The following is a 23,714-nucleotide window of genomic DNA, read 5'->3' as shown; positions in this document are numbered from 1 at the left end:
GACCACCATGTTGGTTTACACAGAAAACGAGCAAGCAAGGATTGCTCCTGAACTGCTCTTGTTTGTTTGCTTATTTTTTCCTGCTGGGTTTCTGTCTCCTGAAGAAATTCTCTGATGCTTAAGCAAGCAAGTTGATCCCAGTTGCTAACTTAATGTCCCTTATTAGTAAAATTAACTAAAAAGGAATTGATTTTCAGAATCATGTAGCGACAGCCATTAAATCACCTACATGCAGATTATAACAAGAGCAGGCACACTACTTCAGCTGAGACCACTTATTCATCTGTTTTCCTGCACCATTTCTACTACCTTTCCTCTAGTAAAAGCACTTCCTAATCCATGCTCACATAAATCCCCATACACCAATGTACATAAAATTGTACTCATAATTTTGGTGGTGTTGGTGCACACCTTTAATCCCAGCACCCAGCAGGCAGAGACAGGAGAATCTCTGATTTCAAGGTCAGCCTGATCTACAGAGTTCCAGGATGGCCAGGGCTATGCAGAGAAATCCTATCTCACAAAAACAAAACAAAACAAAACAAAACAAAACACCATGATCACCTAACACGGGAAACAACTCATACACATCCATAGAATAGCAGAAATGACTACAAAATCCAACAAACTCCTCTTTAGCAATTAAAAAAAATCTATTGATATGAATTTCTAGGACATTATAAGTCAAGGAAACAATTCTGAACAGTGAATTCTATAATTCATTTCACTTATGTGGCATTCTTCAAAAGAAAAAGATAACACTATTGGCTACCAGGCTCTCGGGATAAACTAGGCATTGACTATGAAGGACCAAAAATAATTTTTCTTTTCATGAAATTAATCTATGCTTTGACTGTGATACTGTCTAAACAACTATATGCATTTGTCAAAACTCATAGAGTTAGATGATAAAATGGGAGGAATTATTGCAGATAATTTATATCTACATAAACTGGATTCAGAAGAGCAGTGCAGCGACAGAATAACCTCTTCTATTTAACTATTGGGCCTCCTGGTTCCACATCCACCTCCCTGCCCCCCACCCCCACACATCACACACGCACACCCTACACACACTCTACACACACATATACATATACACATTCATACCCTACACACACACACACACACACACACACACTACGCAAACCTACACATACTCTATACAGGCATATTCACATTCGCATCCTACACATACATATACACATACTACACACACATTGTACACATACCCTAGACGTATGTACCCTACACAGACACCCTACACACATACATACTCATACCTTACACACACACCCTATACACACATACACACTGTCATACCCTACACATACCCTATACATACTTACACATATGCTACACATACCTTATACACACATGCAGACCCTACATACACATCCTATACACACATACTTGCACGCCTTACATTCTCTCTCTCTCTCTTTCTCTCTCTCTCTCTCTCTCTCTCTCTCTCTCACACACACACACACACACACACACACACACACTTTTGACCCAGCCTATCTGCCAAATCCTGCCTCCATTTTCTGTGTCTCTGGCTTGGGTTTTCAGCTCAGTAGACTTGAGTACTGTCTAGTACTCTGCTCAGTGTCTTCTCTATCCTTAGCAAACTGCCCAAGTTTAGACCTTCAATTTGAGCATCCCTGCCCCTAAGGAGGAGCCTCTGTTTTCTCTCGTGAGCAGGGTTCATGTCCTCTGAGATTCCTCAACACTCATTCAGAAGTGATAACCCACACCATACCTTTGTAACTCTTGTGTGTTGATCTGCACAGAGGAGCAAACCTGTCACGTTCCTTTTTTTTTTTTAAGGAAAAGAAAAGAAAAAAAAAGAAAATGCTTATTATCTTGTATTTAAACTAATAATAAACTCATTAATGCTAAAATGGCAAATTTAAAAACAAACAAACAAACAAAACCCTGGCTATTTTCCTCACTAAAGCTGACACAGGGAGAAGACAATTACTGTTTAACTTTTTTTCTTCTTTTTTTTTTCAAAACCTCTCTAGAGTCTTGCCTAACTGGGGACAGCTGAACTGCCCTAGCTGCTGCCACATGCCCTCTGTTGCAATATCACATGTCACGTCGCCTCTGGAAAACTCCATCCACATTCATGATTGAGCGAGTGCGAGAGAAACACTAGTGTACTGTGCTAGGGTCGTTATGAAATCGCTGTTGAGAAAGGAGCCTTCCTCAGTCGGGTTCCAGAGAGTCATGGGGTTCCAGGAGAGCACCGACAGCCACCACTTATGAGTCCCCCTGCTTTTTATGTTACTTGATTTTGTTGTTGCTGTGAGCCTCATTTTTTACAGCAGTTTTATGAAGAAGAACACTGCCTCTACACATGCACAAGCACCCTTACCATTGATGTCCTATACCCCAGAAGAACTTTATAGTCAGTGACTCTACAATGAATGACACAGTATTGTCATTCGAAGCATACTGCTTGTGTCAGAGGTGGCTGTAGGAGCTGTGTGTTCTATGGGTTTTGACAAAGAGATGATGCTAAGTATCCACCGTGGTTATTTATGATTATGAATGGCTATTGGATTTGGTCAAATGCCTTTTTTGTATTATTACTATGCTTGTGTGATGTTTGCACTTCAACACTGTTACATGAATTGGTGCATGAATATCGAACCACCTGTTTTTTGCACACTTAGGATGAGTCCCTCTTGGTTGTGGTTCATAAATTTAATGTTTTTACTTGATTGATTGACTGACTGGCTGACTGACTATGTGTTTGCGTGTGCACGTGCATGTGTGCTTGTGCAGACACATGCACACACACAAGTATGCATGCCTATGTGCACACGTGTGGAGGCTGCAAGTGGGTATCTGTTTTTCTCCATTGCTCCCAATTGACTCCTTTGGGATAAAATCTCTTACTGAACCCTATTCTCACCTTTCCTATCCAGGCAGACCGGCTAGTGAGCTCCCGGTCTCCACCTTCCAGGGCTAATGACAGTCTTATGCAGCCATGTCTGGTGGGACTATATCACGGGTGCTGGGGATTCAGACTCAGGCCCTCATGCTTCCAGAGCAGATGCTCACACTCACAGAGCCATCGCCCCTGTTCCGTATGTGTAATTCTTTTGAAGCACTATTGGATTCAATTATATTATTTTGCTTAAGAGTGTTGCCTCTGTTCCTACAGATAACAGACAACTGCAGAATTTGTCTCTATTTGTATTGACTATCTGATTTTTGTAATATTGTAGTGGTGGCCTCACTGAATACATTTGGAAAGTATTTCCTGTTACACTGTCTTCTGCAAGAAAATTGGTGTCATTATTTCCTGTAAAAGTTCACTAATGAACACAGCTGATCTTCCTCTCTTAGAAAAAATTGTATCATGGTGAATACAACCTTAATGCAGGTGTACATGGAAACAGAGGGGAATCTCATGAATCCTTTACCTATCTGTGGTTGTATAGTGTTATATCAGAACAAAAGTCTTGGTCTGTGGTCCATACTAACATCAAATTCACTGTGTATCCTAACATAACCTCAAATTGGCAGCAATCTTCCTATTCATCGTCCTGGGTGCTGGAATTACAAGGTGTGTCCTGCCATGCCTGGATGATACAACTTCTGTTATTTAGATTTCCTCATTTTACTCTACTTGTTTGTGTGTCTCTATTTAGTTCTATGACTATTTAACGTAAGTACCGTCGTGTTATCTATAGCTAGAGTCCAGATAGAGACAAAAGTGTAGATCCCTTTGCACCTTTACTATCACAATCTGGACACATCTTTGTTGTGTGATGGTTGATGTTGATTGTCAACATGACAGGATGGAAGATCACCTAGGAGAAAAGCTTCCAGCCACGCGTATGAGGAAGACTCTAGATTAGGTTAATTGAGCTAGTTATGTGAATCTCAACTGTGGGCAGCACCATTTCATGCTCTGAGATCCTGGACTGAATAAAAAGAGAAAGCAAACTGAATTCTGACATTCCTCTTCCTGCTTCCCGATTGCAGATGAAACGGGACCTTCACATTCCTCCTTCCACAACTTCCTCATTGTGATGGGCTGCTCCCTCAAGCCGTGAGCCAAAATCAATCCCTACTTAGTTAAGTTGTTTTTGTTGGGTGTTTTTATTGCAACAATGAGAAGAATAACAGTTGTTTGCACATTATTTTTCAGAAGCAATTTCTGGGATTTCTTTGTTCTGTTATCTGTAGGAATGGTCTTATGGGGCATTACAAAGAACTCGGGTTGATAGACTTAATTCTGTATCAGTTACTGAATTCAGCATCATGGTCATGTCAAGTACACATCACCTTTTAACTATCAGAAGCCGATGACCACAGCGCTTCTTTCTACCAGGTGAGAGACAACCTATCTACAGTTTCAGAGTCGAGGGACAGCATTGCACATCTGTGACAGTCAACAAAAGAAGTGCCATGTTCAACCTGCCTCCCAGGAGTGTGGATAAGGTTGTGTCAACCCAACAAATTGAGAGTTTGGAAGGAAATGCCTCTAATATAACCCATTTATTCATCAATCAGCTTTGAGAGATTCCTTTGCATCCGTTCTAATAAGGAACCAAAGATGAATTGAACAAACATTTCTATAAGCAAAGCTTATAGACTAGCTAGGAAAACATGACATTTACATATAATCAGTCTTCCACAATATCACCTCTTCAGAGCACTTTGCTCAGCTGGGAAAATATCCATTCACTAGACCTCACATAGTGTCCTTCTCTCCACTCTGGTTCATTCTATTCTCCCCTCTCTATAATACCCCAAGCAGGCTCTCTCTCCCTTCTAAGAAACTAGTTCTGACTGTGAAATGCCATATATTTTAACTTACTTTTCTACATGTCTGAGCTCCCTGGTAGATAAATACCTCAGCTAGTAGGATCTAATTCTAGGAAGCTGAGGCTCTAATCATGCTTCCCGCCAACATTGGCAAATGCAGTAACTTTCTGATAAAGCACAGGGAGTTTATAAAGCAGGAATCAGTCCTGCTTCCCCTATCCATATCTCTACCAATAAGAATTAAGATACAGTTAGGCTGTGAACCTTTGAGGTGGAGCTTAGAAAACACAAGAGAAAAGCACAGGATCATAAAATATTCTCAAATTCGTTTCATAATCCCAAAGCTTACAAGCATTCCTCCGTTTCCTGTGGTAAAGAACGTCCCCCTAGGTTCTAACAAAAATTCCCCTTAGGAATAGAAAGATTAGGAAACACTTTGCAACAGAACACCACAGCTGAACAGTGCCTTAGGGATCAGCTAGTTCAACAAACTTGTTTTAAATATAAGAAAACCGAAGTTCACCAGAGAATGGGGTTTCTTCAAGGTTATAGTGTCAACTTGCCAAGCTGATCCCATCCTTGCCCAATAGCCTGTCTAAAGATATTGCCTAACTTGACCCTGGATGGCCACACACATAATAGAGCATGTCCTCCATGAACCTGCAGTATACATTATTTTTTTCAGGTTTCTGTGAAGTTGATAAACTGTATAGAAGCAAGAAGCTATGTACAGTATGCCATCAAGAATACCAAAGGGACCCTCTAGTGACCAATCAAAGAATGAGTCTATAGCTGCAGCTGGGAGGGGGCCATCTTAAGGGTAAAGAGCTCTTGGACTTGGAAGAACCTCAGAAACCGTCTAGAAGAACAACAAGAACTTGAATACTGGTGGCGGGGAGAAATATCAAGTTATAGACATGACAGTGGAAAAGTACCCATCTTTGGCACTCAGTTTTCAACTGCATCAAATAAATGAGTGCTAAATGATACCAAAGGTGCTTTTCAAATGGAGACTTGGTTTTTCTTCTACAGAGCATCCAATTTCCAGTTTTGACAGGTGAGGAGAGTTATTCCCTTTGGAAGTGAGTTGGCAGCCTAGTTATGATTAGACTCGAGGTAAGCTTTTCATCCTCTGTCTATGTGGCTTGATTCATCTCTGCCATGTTGTCCTGGAGCCTTGGGAGGATTTCTGCCATTGCTGTCCTGAGGCTGTTACTCTTGACCTCTTTTTTACCTCTGGGACTATTGGCAGCATTGAAGTCTAAACACATTCTGAAAGTGGTACATGGGTCAGAGAGCTGTCTTCCCTCTCACTGTTAAAATGAAACCAAAACAGATATGATCAGTGCCTTGCTCAGTCATCACCAGAGAACCTTCCTACCTCTGCAGATGGGAACAAATACAGGGCCCCACTGCCAGACATTGTGCAGAGAGAGACTCAGTGTGGAATTGGACATCTCCATCAAATCCCTCTCCTCGGGGTTCAGAGAGACCCATAGGAGATGAGGCAAGAGAGCGTATGAGCCAAAGGGGCAGAAGGACCTGCGGACACAAGGCCATCTAACTCAACGAGATGGCTGGCATGGAACTCACAGACTGAGGTACATGCACAGGGCCTTCGAAGTGGTACAGGATGGAGTTTGCATGCTGAAAGGAGAAATGCCCCCATCCCTAACCGAGAAGCTATCTCCCACTGACAACCATGTTTAAATAAAAATTAATTTTTTTTCCCAAAGGAGTCTCACTGGAGAAACAAACTGCTCTTGAGGGTAGGCCGCATGCCCAGTGGCAGATGCCGACAGTCCAGGATTTCAAAAGCATCGGTAGAGGTCCCTGGCTCAGAACCCCACGTCAGGGCCTTTTGTTTTTCCTCTCTCTCTCTCTCTCTCTCTCTCTCTCTCTCTCTCTCTCTCTCTCTCTCTCTCTCCCTCTCTCTCAAATTCATCTTTTTAAATTTTTAATATTTATAATAAAGGATCTACAGGTCTTTTGCATATTTATCATGGATTCCAGTTTTTCATTCTTACAGAATGTTTGGGTCTCGTACCTTTTCTTGGACTCTTCCTTCTGTCTGTTTGTATTGTCCTATTCTGATTTGTTTCTGTCTTATCCTATCATATTGTATTATATTATCTTACATTCCCTTACACACGAGGAAACAGAAAGAAGATACATCAGGATGGGAGGGGAGGTGGGCAGGAACTGGGGGGAGTAGAAGAAAAACTGTAATGAGGATATGTTGTATGAAAAATCCATTTTCAATAAAAGAACAAAATTAGAAACTATGTGTACACTCACTTTTAAGCTTGACTAAGTATTAGAATTACCCTCACTCCCAGACCAAGCAAACAACAGTCTATATGATAAAATTCCCTACCTCACAAACACATGCGCCACCTCAAAGCACTGAGTCATAGCTTCTGGAATACCATAAGAGGGTATTCACCCCACTAGCCTCAAACCGACTCACTTTGAATGGATACACACTTTAAATCCTCCAGAGAAAATGTACTGAGCAGGAGATTAAAACTACAAGATTTTTTTCTAATTACAATATCAAGACTTGGGGGATTTTCCATTCAAAATAAATATTTTATGTCTCCTAATAATGCTCTTATATTAAAAAGGCTTTACTTCATTTAATGGTCTCATTAAAATATTGTAGTTTAGATAATTTAAAAAATAAAGAGGAACATTTTCAGTGTTAAGTAACTAGTGGAGATAAATGTCTAAAACAAAAAGAAGGGAAGCACACGACCATATCCACTGGAGACTGTGAAAGTTCTGAAGCCAGCACCAATGCTGGACAGAGTCCCAGCAGAGCTGAAGCGAAGTCAGCTCTCATTCTGTCTCTCACTCTTGGGTTTTGGTCTCTTACTCTTGGGTTTTGGTCTCTCACTCTTGGCTTGGTTTTGGTCTCTGCATGTTGCATTCTTGGGGACTTTCTGCATTATGATTCATTTTATGTCTTTTCCTGAGAAAAATTACACCTGAGTCTTTTTAGGAAAGTCCTAAACTTACTATCTCATCTGCTTTTAGGGAAATAACTTTATTTGGCCTTATTTGAAGGACTTCTATATACACTAGAGATTGTGATAAGCATAAAGACGCTAGAAATTTCTTCATGAGTCATGACTCCAGGAATCTTCTTGATTCCCCTAAGAAAACTCACAGTGTAATTGGAACAGGGTAAACTTAGAAATAGTTGACAAACTCCAATTGGCCAGGAAAATTGATAACGGATCAAAGACCTCTTTTTACAATACACTGTGAGATTTCTGAAAATGTTGTTTAAAGATAGGGGGTCATACAGGGTATGCCACTGGAGGAATAGAACTCAGTAAATAAGATAGATTGACTAAAATGACTTTTCCTACTTAATAGCATACATAGACAATGACAGGACACAGAAAGGGAGTTGGGTGTTAGTATTTGCTATTCAGATATTTTCTCTTTGTCTGTAGCACTCTAAAACTTGAATACTGCCAACCTAAAAGCAGGCTGTCATAGAATAAATGTTTTTGCTTTGGTAGAGACATTCTTTAGATTCTTTGAGTTGGAGTTATGGGGCTGATGATAAGAATGAAATCTTATTATTATTCTGGTTGCACATTCTAATTGTGGCTGAACCTGTAACCCTGGGCATGCAATGCAAAATTGAACACATGATCTGTGATTCTTGGAAAATCATGAGTCTATCTTTGTTCTGTGAAATCTGTATAAAGAAAGAAAAGACCTGATTGCTGGTCAGTCAGAGCTGCAAGATTCCCCTGACCACTGATGACTGTGCCTGAGTCACTGCTCCGTCCCTGACTTCTTATCTGCTCTTGGGAACCGGACCTCTTAGCCGATCTTGCACGTGCTGGGGCTGGCCCCTGCCAGGGAAGAAGGAGAAAAGGAGAAAAGGACAGGGTGTTATGATTTTATATTCTTAAAAACAGATTATCAGATACACTTAAATCCCATGCTCAAATATGAACATATGAATACATATGATCTCACTTCTTGAACTGATAAATAAAATGGGCATGAATCCAAAAGTATTTAACCTTCTTATGCTTTGTAATAATAATAATCAACATGCTCTTTTCCTTTAGAAAATAGTTTCTCAAAATAGGTGTGAAGATGGAGAGGATGGATCTATAGACCTTTTCTTTCCCAGCAGAATCAGTGGATCTGCCTGAATTCTGTAGGGTAAAGCCAGACAAGTTAAGGCCTAGGAGAGAGAATATGAGTGAGTAGAATCATTGACAAGGCCATGGAGCAAAGGCTGCATCTAGCATTGCTGGGACATTGACTTCCTGTAGGACTTTAAAACAGAAGACCGTTCAAATTCTCTGGACCCTGAAAAAGATTTCCTAAGCATTACTAGAAATCTGATGATGTTCTTATCTTAGTCATATGTTACCTCAAAAGTCCCCCTCTAAAGGCCACATGGCTTTATACACTCTTGATAGTGCCCACAGAAGGGCAGCACCAGGGACAAGATCATACAAATCATACAGATTGCCTGCTTCCCAGGCCCCATTGTCTGTTGTTAGAAGAATAGAATGGGAGTAAGGAGAGGAAGCAGACTCCAGAGAGAGAGAGAGTAACAGTTTCTAAGCTGGTTAGTAAGGTTCGGGTAACCACAAGTCCAAGGTCAGAGGAGAACTTGAGGCCAACAGGAGTTACACCCAGATTATGTCCAGGTCCCCAGGAGAGTTCTGTCCCTGTAGCAGTCAGAAGCATCCATGGCAGCCAAGGCCAGGCCTGTGTTTTTGGAATGGGGTCAGAAATCAGGCCCCTCTGAATCGAAACTGTGCAAAGAGTTGGACAGCCAGCGGAAGCCAGACTGGAACACATGCTTTTCATCAGAGACCTTGAGACCCAGAAAGGACCTTAAACATAATTTAATTCAGTCTTCTGAGCTTACAAACACAGAAATTAGAGCCCAGATTAAAGGACTGGGCACAGAAGGCTCATACAAGGTCACTGGGCAATTTAGAAAGCGCACAGCAGGGTCAAATGGGATGGCTTTGGTGTGTGACTGCTTAAAAAAAAAAAAAGCCCACGTTGCCACTTCCTGCTAAGAGCCACAGGGTGAGCTATTCGACTATCATGAATATTAATGTTGGAAGTGTGAAGTGGGGACCTAAGACTGCCCCACTCACAGATCTGTTAATGACAATTAAAGTGGTTTTTCTGCCAGAAGTCACTCTTCATGCGATAGCTAATGTTGATGTTAACCAATAAGCTAGATATAGTGGCCCATTCAGATATTTCCAGGTAGAGAGGAACTTTAAGGGGATATCTCCTACTTGAGCCCACTAGTAAAATAAAATAAAGCAAAATAAGCTAAAAATATGAATCCAACCTAATTACAAGAACAACATGCTTTTCTTAGCACCCACCATGTGGCAAACACATACATACATATTTGTGTGTGTGTATGTGTGTGTGTGTGTGTGTGAGTGTGTGTGTGTGTGTGTGTGTGTGTGTGTGTGAGAGAGAGAGAGAGAGAGAGAGAGAGAGAGAGAGAGAGAGAGAGAGAGAATGTACACACATTCACTTGGTCATGCAAAGATTCTAACAGCCAAATATTTGAAGCCAGTTCAGATACTCAGCAGATTCAAACATGGCCTCTGTTTCCTTAACATTTCTTCTATCCAGATTCATAGGTCTTGGATTATGTTTTCAGGCCACATGTGGTTTACTCCCAACCTGATCTCACTCCCCTCCTCTGGCAGCAGAGGTAGCCCCTGCTCCCTGATATCCCTTTGCACCAGAAGACATTGTGGTACTTGGCACAAAGTAAGCACTTGTACTAAGAAACATGAAAGTAAAGTAAAAGGTAACCTGAGGGATAAGTTACTATTTCCCGTTCCTGTTGTTTAAAAATAGCCCTAACAAAGGATGGTTAGGTGGAAAGAGGTTTGGGATTTATTTGAAGGATTAATCAGCTCTCAGGGAGATGCTGTATGTGGTAGGGGTGGGGCAGGAAGCACAAGGATACACCAAGATAATGAAGTTGAATAGGGAGCCCACGCTTTAAATTGTTTTACAGAAGCCAGATCGGTAAAATGTCATTTCACAACTCATGACCAGATCTTTCTGCTAGCTTCCAGACACACAAAGCTGACAGACCTGCTCAGGTAGGAGTTTGGTCGCTTCCCTAGTACACCTCCCCCATCCACTCTACTGAACTCCTTTGACAGATGGGGGGATGCTACTGAGGCTTCTTTCAGCTTTGCCTCGCAAGAGAGCTCTGCCAATATGAGAATCTTAGATAATTAATAAGTCTCTGGATCATTATTTGGTGCCTGGCTGGTCCAAGAAAGTCCAGCAATAGAAAATTAACATCTCCGATAAGAAAAAAAAAACAGGATCATTTCACAAGGTTTCAACCCAAATCCTCATCTTATGTCTCTAGCCTCTCCTCTGTCTAGTAGACTGTGTCTCAGAAGATGGCTACAAACAGTTTCTCCCACACCACCTGTTTGTCTAGAAAGTTGTGTTTCTCCAGTTGAAAGGCAGGAGTATTGGTCTGTTTGGAGTGAGTTTGGGCAGAGTGACCATGTGTGGTTTCTGAAGGTATGACATGAAAGTGGTTACCATTTCTTTCTTCTCCTCTAGGACACTTTCCACGGAGCTCAGAGCCACCAAATAAGCAGTCCACCCATGCTGACACTCCATGCTATGAGGAAACTCATGCCTGACCAGCACCTCCACCCCCAGCTTCCAGTACTCTGTCACCAGCTCTAACACTTCCCAAGGCTAAGATCACTTGAGCTATGTGAGCCAGAGGTGCCCAGAGTAGCCCCTTGGTACCCAAGCCTAAGCTCGAGTTACTCTGTTCTGTGAGGTTTTGTTTTATAGCAGAATCACATGACTTCCCTCTCCCCACCCATTGCTACTTCTGGTTACAACATCACAGACAGATGGCAAGGCATGCCAGTACACTTCTTCTCTGTATTAGTGACATTGCTTCCTGGCTCTGTCATCTACTAGACAGAGCCCTTATGAAAGTGTCTGATGCATTATTTTCCCCATCTACAAAAAAACAAGACTGTTGCCTGTGTACAGACACAGTGATTGTAACTGAGTTGAGGCAGCCTTGGCTACATAGTGAGTTTTGGCTCAACCCAAGACCTTGTCTCATAACAACAACAATAGCAACAACAACAACAATAATAATAAACACAATTATGGCTAATAGTAGAGTCCATGGGACCACTACAGAAATGAGGATCACTTCATTGTACAACACTCCACACTGTCCTGGGACTGTCGCTGTAATAGTACAGATGTAAAATTTTGTCTATAGGCTTATGTATTGAACATAAGCTGGTGGCTCTGTATTGAGAGGTGGTGGGACCTTTGGGACACGGGGTCTAGCTGACAAACGTAGGACTGTAGGAGCAGGGTTTGAGAGTGAAAAACCTGCTGTGGCCCTGGCTTAAGGTCCCTGTGTTCCTGATCCATGCAGATTGAACAGGTCACAGGCTCCTGACATCATGCCATTCACATTAAGATGAACTGTACCCCGCACTGTGGATCTATGCCCCGTAAGATGCTTCTGTCTAGTATTTGGTGAGAAGGATAAGAAAAGTAACCTGTATAATTCAAATTACCCTGCCTTTGTGTGGTTTTCCTGACAATGCTGTAGGCAGTAGCACAAGCAGGCAAATGATGGGTTGAACTGCTCAGATAGATACAAGGACCATCAGTAACATCAATCCTGGACACTGAGGCCAAATCTTTTGCTTTCTTTACTTGACCCTGGATCTCAACTACATAATCATGAAGCATCAGAGAAAACTTAGTTTCTTTTCTTTATCTTTTCTCTTTCCCGCCGATCCACTCCAGTTTTGCCTTTTGTGCCCAGCTACCTTCTTTCTTATCTCTAGCACTACCTACTTCGTAAATATGAATTTTATCACCGCTTCATTGTATCTCTCTGGGTCACCAAAGAAACACAAGGTTTTTTCTCACTATTAGTACATGGGAGCATAAATTTTTAGATGATCAAAGCCAAAACATTTCAATGACCAAAGTCAATTAAATGGTCAAAGACATTTAGAGCCTCCCCTTTACCAATCACATATATCCAAAGCTTTCAACCAAGTCCATCAACCTAATGCCTGCAATGAGAAATGTAGACTTGGGGCATCATCTAGGTGCATCTGGTTCACGCATTGCACTGTGTGGAACAGCTAAGCAAGGTCCTGACCTCCTGTACCTTGATTCCGCGACAAACTTTGTTTCCTCAGCACTAGGCTGAGGAAAGGATTAGAAAAACTTCTCCTCCTGAGTCTCGGCTAATGTTTGTCACCACAAAAGAAACAGGAGGGATTTCACCTCCAAGGAAACCCAGGAAGGAGCCTCACTGGGGAAGGCAGCCCAGATATACCAAACATGGGCAAGTGAAGACGGACCCACTCTTCTGGTGGGTTTGCCTAGAGTTGCAAGAGCATTGAGAGCTTTGGGGATAGTTTTGAAGAGCAGAGTCAAGACAGATTGCTTAATACCTTCCTTTTAGAACCCAGAGGACACTAAGACAAATAACACCCTTTCATTTTCCTTCTTTAAAGGAGAAAAATCAACTACAAGTTTTCTATGAAGTCAGGTAAGGCACATGGTGGTCTTCTGACACTTCATGTCTCTGATACCAGCTTTCTTGATAATCTTTATAATAATGATTAATAGTCAAAGGAGGGGTTAGAGTAAGAATTAAGTCAGTAGCTAAGGTAAGGTTGAGACCCATCTGGCATGGCTACTAGGAACCAAACCCAGGTCCATGGCAAGAACAATAAGAACTACTAATCACTGGGCCAGTCATCTAGCCACCGTCTCCATTGTCGATTTAAAGAAGTTTTAACTAAGTGATTGATAAATGTTATGTTGCCAGGCCCACCCCCCAACAGCCCTTTCTCTACTTCTTTGATCAGATGTACAAAGTAGTTGCTATTCTGATCAGCGAAGTCAAATTACATACAAGGGTATTAGGGTTTCAGGTAAATTAGCTAGGACAGGCTTGCATGGACAGTTCTCTGCTTTTGGTAATCTTGTGGCCAAAGATAATTTTAAGGCTCCATTCCGAATAAATTTGTAGCTCACCAGCATGTGTCATTTCTGGTTTTTGTTCCATGAGTGAATACTGCCCTACTTTACTGCTTTCAAATGGGCAACATCAAAAATACAGCTGTTTTGGTTTGGTTTTTACTGATGGCAAAAGCTTTGTATATTGGGAGGTTGGTCCGTACTTTATTAATGGTCAAGTTTGAGGACAATCCAGGTGTCTAAAATCCAATGTTCACCTGCAAAGTATCCTTAGAAAATATTTTCACTTGTTTAGAATCAGACCGTTTGCTAATTGTCACAACATGTGTGTTGAAAGAGTTGAAGCTGGATGATTTGTTGTACATAAGTGGGGCTGGAGCACACAAGCATGTGGGTGGGGCTGGGAGAAGAGCCCCAGTGATTAAGAGCTTGTATTGCTCTTGTAGTGGACCCATGTTTGGTTCCTATTAATCAAATGGAGTAACTCACGACCACCTGTAACTCCAACTCCAGGAAATCTGAAGCCCTTTGCTTGCAAGGGCACCTACACACACACACACACACACACACACACGAAAATAAATACTTTGAAGGTGCCAATGAAAATGATCATAGCATTGGTCCACACTTAAGCAGAATTGTACAGGTCACATAGCTTTTCTTGCTATTATTTCTGCTAAGGCTCTGCCCCATGAAGTAGGCATAGAAACAATAGTTCATCTCCAAATGACAGATGAGAAAATAAAGAGCCTGAGAGTTTCAATAACTCATCCAGAGGCATAAAGTCTCATTTCCTCTGTATTCCTTTGAATACACTGCAAAGACATCTAGCAACTGGAGGTACGAAACAGAAGAATCTGTTCAGTTAAAAATCCTAGTAATGTGGGTGCCCAGTAGAGCCAGCAAGATCAGCGCCATACACGCCTGCCAAAGGACCGAGCGTGTGGAGAAGAGACTGCACATTTCCTTCAGTCTCTTTTGTGGCTGGATGTGGGTCAGGAAGAAGAAAACCAGAGCAGGGTGTTTGAAACTGAGGGCCATGAGAAGGGGCTGTTGTGTGTGTTTCTGATTACTGCTACGAGAAAGTATTCAATCTTTGAGGTTTAAAGGAACACAATTATATTCTTAACATTCTGGAAGCTCCTGAAGTCTTAGTTAAATTGTCTGGGCTTAAGTCAAACCGTTACCAGGAAGGACTTCTTCCAGAGGCTAGAGATGGATTCTTTCCCTTGTCTCTTCTGCTTATCTTCTTTGATTTGAGCCTCTTTCTCAGTCTTTAAAATCCAGCTCTCCAAGCTCTCTGCATTGTGATCAACCCCAACTCTTCCTTTGCCCCACCACATAAACATCCAGGTGCTTATGTGGTCCCTTTGAGATGACCTAGGATGAGTTTCCACCTCTCAACTCTCAATTTAATCCTATCTGGGCAGGGACTGCTCTCAGGCATTCACAGCCCTGGGGACTAGGTCGGTGAGCATCTCTGAGTCCATCATTCAGTCTATCACAGGTGTCAAGGTGACAGGTGGATGGTGGCAGTGGTTTTGTGCTGGCAAATGCACCTCTGGTTGTGTTTGCCTGTTGAAAGTCACTCTCCTCTGCCACCTGACATGCAGGACCAAAATAGAACCTCTGTGTTCTGATTCAAAATTAAATGCTCTTTCAGGCACAGCACACATTGCCTCTCAACACTGGCATTCATTCTTGCAGACAGCCCATTCTTGTATAGATAGTAATTAATATTTGCATAATGCTTTAGAGTTTATAGTGTCCCTTTTTATTTACATGAAACCATCAAACCCCTACAATAACCTTCTGAGATGGTTATTATTAACACCATTTTACATATGAAGACACTAAAGCTCAGAGGAGTGAAATGGTTTGCCCGAGGTCACCCAGCTGGTAAGGGCGAGAGACCACAATGCAAAACTCTGAACTCACACTATGCTCAGTTCTAACTAATGAATCTGCACTTGGCTGACTTCACTAGATGTGTTAGTTACCTTTTGGAAAATACTCAAATAATGATTTGGATCTCAGACATGCTTTGGGAGAAAATGAGTTTATAAGTGTCTTAGTGCTTGATAGTATGCAGAATGACTTGTGACACATAGCCATCATCTCTATCATCACCACCATCAACATCATTGCCACCGACGCGCCACCACCACCACCAGCATCACCATTTGTTCTGGAGACCAAGACAATTCAATAGCTAAAAACTCTGTTTCTTTTTAGAATATTGTGCCTGCTATGTTGGAGCTCTTAGGAACTATGATGTTATAATACATCTCAGGGTCCTGTGGTTTGTTGGCCACTGCGCAGGTATGACTGTTGAGATAGCCAAGCTCTTGTGCCCTTGCAGGTAAACAAGGTGACAAGGTGGCTCACTGTTTAGCTCACTGGTGGCTCCTTGGGGCCGTCACTCTATAGTGGCCCTTCCAGATGCATGGTGATGCTTACTACCTTTTTATTCCCTTGTAGAAACCTACCACTTGCTTGGTAACTCAAGCCAACTAGGACGAAGAGGGAAGAATTAAGATGGACAGAATGCAGAACAGTGGGGACAGTGGGCTGGGGTCAAGTCATGGCTGCCCTTTTTCAAGTGGAACTCTACCACCCCTCCTTCTCTTCTCTTCTCTTCTCTTCTCTTCTCTTCTCTTCTCTTCTCTTCTCTTCTCTTCTCTTCTCTTCTCTTCTCTTCTCTTCAGCCTTCTTTTTTTTTTTAGAATAGCCACCAGCATCTGAAATTTGCAACCTCAAAACAAAACTAGGGGTTCACTGGGAGGACTAGCCAAGCTGTCCTGCACATGTGGCGGAGCAGTCAGCCGGCCCCCCACTTCATTTGAGTAAGACCGCCAAAAGCCTTCACGTGGCGCCTTGGCCACAGAAGTATAATTAGGAAGTGCTGCCTTCCCCTCACAATGGCCACCTTCACTGGGCCAGGCAAAGGTGACAGATGGCAGGCAGGTGCATTCAAATGGTCTTGGTTTGACCAAGGGAAATGAAGTACTAAAACCTAACTCGGTTCCACAATGAGTCAGAATGGGGGCAGGGAAGGCTCTCAAGTTCTCTGGCCCCTGTTCTTAGGAGCGCATGTTGCTTCTGGTTGTCATCTTAGGACTCATGGTTCTAGAGCTGTATTGCTATGAGACAGCCACTAAATTGTTTTTGGCCACTATTAACAATTCTTGCTTTCACACTCAGCTGTTTAATCATATAAGTTCTGGCCATCTGAAGTGGTCCCAACTCCAATAACCCATGCCCCTGCTTCTTCAGACCACACCAGTACTCCATGCCCACATTAACCCCTTCTTAGACACCTTTCCATGGCCCAGTGAGGTGACACATGCTGGAAGCTCCCATCTTTGGAAGACCAAGGTGGGAGGACTGCTCTTAGCTAAGGACCAGGCTGGTCTATGGAATGAGACCTTACCCAAAGCACAACAAGGAGAAGAAGGCCCTAGCTAAACTGAGCAATTCCTTGCTACCCAGGCCCCTTACCCTTTTCCTTTCAGTTGTATTGTCTATCGATTTGAAATTGAAAATAGTTTCTCACCTAAATGTTGAGTGCCCTGCTAAGCACTTTCACACTTGTTTGTTTGACGTTAGACAAAGAACACCTCTAAGACAGAGACTGATTCATTGCTTTGTCCCATCCCAAGCAGTATGTTCTCCATAAATTGTTTCTGTGTTAACAATTTCAGAGAACTATTTGAAAAAAAAAATCTTAGACTGGTAAAGAATGTGAAGCTAGCCAGGCATAAACTCCCATTACTTCTAATCTGTTTCGCCTGGCTCAGGACACCATGCGCATACCCCATTCACCAGTGCAGTCTTTCCTCTGACACCTCTGTGGTCCCCAGGAACCTCCTCAATGCCAAATCAGACTACCTTTTTGCAGTCTTCTTCATTCTCACACCAGTGTAGTGTTTTCACTTAAAAATTAACTGCTTCATCAATTTTTTTCAGTGTTCTGGGGGACCAAATGCAGGGACTTGTACTTGTTATGCAAGCATTCAACAACCCCAAACTCAGAGCCCTTAAATATCTCTCCTGTTCCCCCACTGCCCATCCCCTAATGTGTACACATATAAGATTCTTCAAGAATCCACTTTGAGTTTCTGTCTGTTTTTTCTTCCTAGATACACTTCAAATCCCGGTGTATCCCAAATCTCTGCCCACAGATCCTATTTCTCTCTCTCCCAAACACTACCACTGCCTTGCCAAACACCAAGTACATCTCCAGGACAGTGCTTCCTGCTGGCATTTCAAAGCCTGCTCAAAGCGCAGTTATCTTTTCTATTCCTTCATCCTGGCTGCCGAATCTGGTCTTGGTAATTCCTGTCTGACCCTGATTATGAGCATTACATGGATTCCAGGGAGGAAATTCAAAAGCAGTCTTTCACGACTGCATTGGCACATGCCAACACACACTCCCGCTGGGAGTTTAACTCTGGGAGTTAATATTTCAGCCATCCTGTCCCTCCTCCGCCCACAATGCCCTGGCTCAAGCCCTCATCCCCTCCAGCTGACCCCCACAACATCTACATCGCAGTCTGCACATTCCTTTATGCTATCCCTTTAGACCGTAAACATAATCAAGGCTTGCTCTTGCCTTGAAAGTCCCCTTCTGATGCACTGCCTGCAAGACTGGAGTAAGATGCTCTGGCTGGACGCACACCCCTCCCCCCCGACATTCTGAGCTAATTTCATCTCCGTCCTTGCCACCTCATGCAGTCACTTGGCGCTCTTAAATCAACATGCCATTTTCTTCCACAATTTGGGTGCAGGAAGGATTTGCACATGTCTCTACCTTTTCCTGGAGTGTGCATCTGCCTTCTGATTGCCAGCTCAGTTATATTCAAGACCTCGGTGCCACCTCACGACTCTCATGGGGTTGCTCCCATCCCCTTTTTCTCCGGCCAGCCAGAACTGTGTAGCCTGCCCCAGTATCTCTTGGCAATTGTTTGTATTTCTGTAGCACCACATGTTATTGCAATTTCTTCATATGTCCATCACTCCATGTGCTTTAAGATTCTTGGGGGGGGGGTTGATAACCTATACTTTTTTTTTTGATATCCTCATTTGCTCATAGTCAACCCTTAGGAAAACCGCATAGTAAATAAATTAGTGGCTACACTCAGAGGTGCTTTGGGCTAAAAGAGAAGTCTCAGTGAAGTGAAATTATCTGTGGATGTGAGCTTCAGAGCTGATATAAAGGGAAGCTGGACTTTTCCATCACATCTGCTGGAGCTCAGATCTTCCCTTTAAGGGATACTCCTCCTCATATACCTGTAGGCAAGAGTTCTCAGTTCCTTGCCTTGAGTTTCTTTATCATTAGATAACTACCTCCAAGTATTGTCATTTGTAGATTAGAATTTATATACATAAAGTATTCAATATAAAATCTAACAGATATGATTATTAACAGTAATGGATGGCCCCTTCCTTTCCCTGGTACCACTTTCTATAAAATGATTTTATACTAATGTTCCTGAGGTTACAGCAAACTCTATCACTATAAAGTTTTACCTCAGTACATATCTGTAGCATCTAACCATTCAGGCCTGGAAATGACTCTGCCTGGAATAATGGGGTTTTTTTGGGGGGGGGGACGGAGAGAAGTGGGGACAGGGTCTCACTATGTAGCCTTAGCTGTTCTGGAAACTTGCTAGGTAGGCTAGATTCATCTGCCTCCCGAGTGCTCAGTGTAAAGGGAAACCGTGACTGGAATTATTAGCTCTAGTAGTTTCTTGAGAATAAGCTTTGCTCAAAATAACCAAAGTCCAAGCACAGCAGTTGCTTATTCCCTCCATTTGCCCACTGTATCTGGCTCAAGCTTAGGCACTGAAATGGCTTTCAAGTCTACAAGGATAAAAAGAAACAACTGGAAAAAAACCAAGATGTCTCCAGGGGTCAGCCTGAATGGCCAGGACACGACCGTGCAGACTTCCCACCAGTGTGCTCCTGGTTTCAACTTTGTGAACTTATTTTGCAATCCCATATTTATCCCCAGCTCATTCTCATTAAAGTTCTGTTAACAGGCTCATTTGAATTGCGGCCACTGTGCTTCACAGGAAGAGCACACATGAGTTCTATTTAAATGTCTTTGGAGTCTTTCAGAGAAGAGGTGCCTTTATTCCACACTTGCACATTTCAACTTTATTTTTGACACCTTAATATGATTATTTTTTTGTTCTAGTAAAGCACTGGAGCAGAAAGGAAAAATAACTGGTTAGGTTTCTTCCCCCAACATTAAAAACAAGGGAAATAGCCAATTCTTTGGAAGTGAGCTGGTTGGAGTTATATTTGAGGTCTTTCTGAGTGAAATAATTAGTCATTTCTTAAAAATAAAAAGCAGCAGAGGATGACAGGGAAGCAGCATGCTGAGGCCTTCCCGTGAGTACCCGGAGCTATCCCACTCCAGGGAGGGAAGATTCCGGAGAGCCAGTGTGCACTGGGAGGGGAGCAAACCCCACATTCAACCTAACCCGGCCTTCACCTCATCTCCTCCAGTTGCACAATTTAGGCAATTTCTACAATGCCGAGTCCACATTTGCAGAATGAGGATGATAGCAGTGACATTGGGAGAATTAAACAAACAAACAAACAAAAAAAAACTGTCTAAAAGCCACAGTGTGTGTATGCAATAGTTGTTAAGGCCTGCACACAGGGAGGCATGGACCAAGAAGAATAAAGTTACCTATGGTTTTTTTGTTTTTTTGCTCTGCCTTGTTCCACTTTCACTTAAGAATTAAGCCTTTATATATATGAGGGGTGGAGGCGGGGGTGTGGAGAGATGGTTCAGTGGTTAAGAGCATTCATTCATTGGCTATTCTTCCAGAGGACCACAGTTCAATTCCCAGCATCCACATAGTAGCTACTGTCTGTGACTCCAATTCCAGGGGCTCCAACACCCTCACACAGACATACACGTAAGCAAAACATAAGTGAACAAAGATATGTATGTACATATATATGTACATACAGGGGGGAATAAAGGTATGGTAAATTAGTCTTAAAAGGTTGGTTCACAAAATGTGGGATCCTTCAACTGTGTCACAGATGTGTGTCAAAGGTTTGGAACCCAAGGAAAACACACCCTTTTCCTGACTGAAAACCCAAATACTTTTTTTTCTTTTTATTAAAAAATGTTCACTAAGAGACAAAAGACCCGATTGTCCTTCCCTCTTTATCATTTGTCTTACCGAGTAACCTTTTAAAGCTCCTACCAGGTACACAGGGGAGAGTGAACAGGATGACCTGCAAACCTTTTCTAATGCCTAGGTTTTATAACCAGCTCCTTTTTGGGAACATATTTACGGTTTCTTTCACCAACTATGAACAACTCATGAAACACTTTTCCCTGGAATGTTTTAGTACAGCTGAACTGTCTCTTTAGTACAGAAAACTAGCTTTCCATCTGCAATGTGAGCTGTTTCTTTCTCTACTACCACAGGACTCCTGACAGGACTCAAGAAACCAAAATTCTCCCAGTGAACCAGCCTGTATTCAGCACACATAACAATGTGGGCATTAAAGCAATTAAGAGTAATGTGGGCAGATCTAGATGGCTAGATAACAAGTTGTTATTTCCAGAACTGTCTTTTCCACACACAATTCCCAGTTCTGGTGACCTGCCATTATACACAATTCTTCCCGTTCCCTTTGTTCTCAGTGGGTCCTGAGGAGGGCTTGAGCTGCACTGAGCATGGGAAGTCTTCCACACTCTTTTCAGAAACATGAGGAAAGCCTACTTAAGCTGGCTTTCCAGCAATGGTGCTTTGCTTTGTATTCTATCTCAAACCAAGAACTCAATGGAAGTGCCTTTTAATGGGTGGGAAGACTGGATGAAGAAGAGGGATTCTTTTTCTATGAGATGAGAAGAACATCTTTCTCTACCAGATTTATTTCACTCACTTCTCTGTCTCCTCAGAGACCAGCTGTCCTGCAAATCACTCAAGCTCAACCTTCCTCAGTCAAAAAACTTCCACACTCCCTGATTTCCTGCTTCTTCCTTCCCAGGTCCTCATTCCTCCAGACTTTCTTTGCTCCTGACTTTCTTTAGACAGAGTAAGTCACCCCAAGAGCCCTCAGCAGGACAGAACCAAAATTCCAGGCTAATCTGCAAAACCCCCAAACCAGCATTGGTACATGGCATCATTAGTAGAATTTTATTCTCCAGTGAAACATTTATTGAATTCCTATGGAAGTAGCAGTTCCTGTCTTTGTGGTGTTTCTTGGTGCTTCCACAATGCTAGGGGTCCGCAAAATGACCTCTAGTGATCTGCTAAAGCTCTCAAGGTCTAAGGTGTTCCCAAAGCAATTGTCATGAGATCTTCAAGGATAGCATGAACCCTTAATATTTTGCTAAGTCTGCCCCCCACAAGATTCAATACACAGAAAAGGTCTGGAAACAATGGTATATGGTAATGTCATAATTTAAGTACAAGTAACTCCTGTATTATAATTATTCATATACCACTAGATACAAATTGTATACAATTGTTAATTGTTTTATTAAATTTCTGTTTCCTAAAGAGCCACACAAAGAAAGAAGCACAGAGAATATGATTAAATGATTACATTGATTTTCTTAGGTTCTAGCCACTAAACAACTACAAACAAGTTAATGTGTTCAGATGGCAGGATTGCATTGATGAATATTTGGGGATAGAAGCCCCTAAGGCAGTAGTTCTTAACCTTCCTAATTCTGTAACACTTTAATACAGTTCCTCATGTTGTGGTGAACCACCCACACACCCATAATTATTTTGTTGCTTCTTCATAACTATAATTTTGCTACTGTTATGAATCATAATGAAAATATCTGATATGCAGGCTATCTAATATGTGACCCCCCAAAGGGGTTGTGACCCACAGGTTGAGAACCCATGGCCAAAGGAGCTAGGCCCTAGAATTGTGGCTGCACATAATAAAAAAAAAATTAAACCAAGAGTGATGGCTCTTTAATTCCTTTAAGAAAAATGAAACCAGACTTGAATGGGTTAAATTGTAGAAACTAAATTATAATGATCCAGAATGGAAGATAATGGAATTGTACCTAACCCAAAGAAACCCAAAGAAACATTTTCAATGGAAATTTCAAAAGGAAAATGACTGTTATTTTTATTGCTTATTTTTATTCGTGTGTTTTGATTTTTGAGACAGTTTTTTCTAGGTTGCCCTGTAATTCACTATATAGCCCAGGCTAGCCTTCAATTGTAAATTCTCCTGCCAGAGCCTCCAAAGTACAGATTACCCTTTAATAGATGAACCAACATGCCTAGATTGCTTATAGTTCTTAACTGAAGAGATTGGGTAAACTGTCCACTAGGAACTACAAAGAGAATTTTATTTCTTCATCTGTCAGTATAGTGAGTTTATGATGCCTGCTTAGGATTACAAAACAATCCATTGTATTTAGTCCAGGCTATAAATTCAGGCTTTCAGATTTCTCAGAAGACTGTTTGAGAAGGCAGGAGGCAGATTGTCCAATCTGGCTGCTCCACGTGCCAGGAGTTATTAATTATGTCTGTTCTAATAACAAGCACCGGGGAGCAGCAAACTCAAAACATGAGGGGAAAACAAAACAAAATATGATGGTGGTTTGCCATCATGACAGGAAGCAAGTGGCCACAGCTACAGCACAAACCCTGCCAGCAACAGATTGCAGCTAGGACTGGGCATGGTGGTCATTACTATGGCAATCTGAGGACATGGAGTCCCAGAGGCCTCTCTAACATCTGTCATGAGCAATAACTCACCTTCTTTCCTGTGCTTTTCAAGGATAGGTGAAGGAGGATTAGAGAAGTTAAGAGGGGACAATTGGCATTTACTAGTCTATGGAGCATGGAATATAAGAATATCTGGTATATTATACA

General features: G+C 42.1%; 1 long non-coding RNA gene across 1 annotated transcript; it reads right to left on the bottom strand.

Annotated features, from left to right (window-relative positions):
- Positions 1-5,948: 5,948 nt before the first annotated feature.
- Positions 5,949-8,657, bottom strand: LOC127665991 (uncharacterized). Its single transcript, XR_007973528.1, has 2 exons — positions 8,525-8,657; positions 5,949-6,101 (listed from the first exon to the last, which is right to left on the bottom strand). It is a non-coding gene; the product is annotated as an uncharacterized LOC127665991 (long non-coding RNA).
- Positions 8,658-23,714: the final 15,057 nt, after the last annotated feature.

This window comes from Apodemus sylvaticus, chromosome 15 (genome assembly GCF_947179515.1).
Source record: "Apodemus sylvaticus chromosome 15, mApoSyl1.1, whole genome shotgun sequence".
NCBI lineage: Eukaryota > Metazoa > Chordata > Mammalia > Rodentia > Muridae > Apodemus > Apodemus sylvaticus.
Note: the sequence above shows the minus strand (reverse complement) of the source record. Positions and strands in the feature narration are given on the sequence as shown.